We start from the raw sequence: 2,357 nt of genomic DNA on the forward strand, positions 1-2,357 counted from the left end.
TGCACCACAGACTATACCCCTAATGCTCCTTGCTACCAAAGAGAATGTAAACAGTGAACACTACTTGTGTGTTTGCGCCATTATCTAATTGAGTATCACTAGCCGAAGTCAAGTCGTCGTTTCACTTTACATGTCCGCGGCCCGATGTTAAGGTTATTTTTAATTTTTATTTTGTGAACTGATCCTGAAGGTGCCTTCCCATAATTCTTCTTTCTTGCACAAATCCTGCAATATTCAGGCTGTTTAGCTTTGAGTGTTTTGAGTGTGCCTTTAACTATCAGGGAGACATAATCCGTTAAAATTTTTAAAAGACTTGTTTAAAATCACTTATTGTCTAAGTCGTCTGTGGACCAGTAGATGTCTTGAGAATTTACCATTCTTTATGTACTATCTTATGATCCAATATATATTAAATGTAATATTTATGTTATAATATGTATTCTTATTTTATTGTATATACTATATATTTTGTACATTTATATCTTATATATATATTTCTTGTGTGCGTGTGTACGTCACTGAACTCCTCCTTAATGGCTGGACCGATTTAAATTATGTTTAGATTCACAAATCAGCCCGACAGATGGCGCTGGGGTCCGCTAGTATATTTATAAATTTATTTATACGTTTGTATATATGCACCACCTACTTTTTTCCGCACTAGGGTTCTATACGCCATTGGTTGCCTGGAAAAGATCGATATTTAGCGTTTAGGCCGCCAAATTTAATACTCTGTGACGTTGTGTTTAAATATTTTTTTGTAATTGTTGTTTGGTAAGTAATTGAAGTGTTTTCATTCATTCATCCTTAAGTTTATTGCAGTAGGTTCTGCAGTAGAATCTGGAACGACAAGAAACAAATGCAAGATTATTATTTATATTAGAAGGTTATTACAACGCGAACGTCACCTAAGCGAGTAACCTAGTACGCTGCTAAGATATGATGTTTTGTTCCTTAATGTTCTAGTTTAAATAAAACATCTGCGAGCTTATAGTGTACGTGCCTATTGGGACGTATTTTTAGTCACGATCAATCCCTTTTATACTTTTTTTATGAATACTTTTCTTGACAGTTGCGTCAGACATGTTATTTCTATACGAAATTGCCAACAATAATTATATTATAGGGAATCTACTGTCTTGGTCATTGTTTTGTGTGAAGGCAACCTATTGACAACCGCTGTGTACTAAAGAAAACACCGCTAAATATTGAATAAATCTTGAGATTGAGGCATAGAAGATACAAATAAAACGTGAGAATAGTTCGAGGTTTAAAAGTGAAATAAGGCAAAAAAACCTGTATAGATTATGAATGGTGTAACTTTTGACTACGGTCTCTTTTACGTAAACATCCATCCTAATAAACTGCATATTCCATCGTCGTCATTGCCAATCTGTGGTAAAACTCTAGACAATTTATTTATCTTTGGTCTAAATCCAACATGGCGAATGTTTAGTAAACATCATAGTCACTATTTACTACGTATAGTTTTTTTAATGAACATCATTAGGGTGCGAGGTGATTTTTTTTTTTTTGAGAGGCTAAAAGGTACTTATTTTTAACATTTCAACGGAGTTCGTTCAAAGAAACAGATTATGAAATTCTACATATCAATGACTTGTTTCCCATGCCGGAACATAAAAAATTAGACGACGGAGAAGATTTCTTTCCACAGTCTTGTTTCATTAAGATAGGTATTGCCGTTGGCTGGCTTGAGTAATAGGCATAGTCACAACCAGTGTTCACAACCGTAAAATTGGAAAATCCAAAAGTGCACGACTCATAATGCTCATTTAATTATCAAATATTGAAAAAAAAAAAACAAAAAAAAAATTCAAAAAATCAAAAAAATTTAAAACAGCTGTACTAGGAAAGTGATGCACAGGCGCCCCTGGTGGAATAAAATGTACATAATATCTATAGATATAGATATATCACCATCCATATATGGATATACAGTCTTGCAGTTTTCGTTTTTTATTAATTGCAATTAAACTACACTGAATTAATTAATCATTCGCATTCAGTGACATACAATCGTCGATTAGAATTTTTTTTTTTAAATTTAACTCATATAATGGATTTTATCACAAGTTAGAGTGTTTTCGGGTTTCACACATGACGGACAGGAAAATTTTTTGACCTATTTTGGTGTTTTTTTCCAATTCTATTGCAGTAAATCAATTTTTTAAAAGTATGGAATTAATCTCCATTAAATTATCTCGACGATAGTATGCAAAATATCTTGATTCCGTGAACTAACAAGACTATAATAATAAAAATAGCCGCCGAAATGAGGCCAAAAAAATTTTTACATCGTAAAGCACTCTCTGATGCTTCGCATCATGAGTCGTGCA

The sequence above is a fragment of the Pararge aegeria genome, chromosome 5 (genome assembly GCF_905163445.1).
Source record: "Pararge aegeria chromosome 5, ilParAegt1.1, whole genome shotgun sequence".
Taxonomy (NCBI): domain Eukaryota; kingdom Metazoa; phylum Arthropoda; class Insecta; order Lepidoptera; family Nymphalidae; genus Pararge; species Pararge aegeria.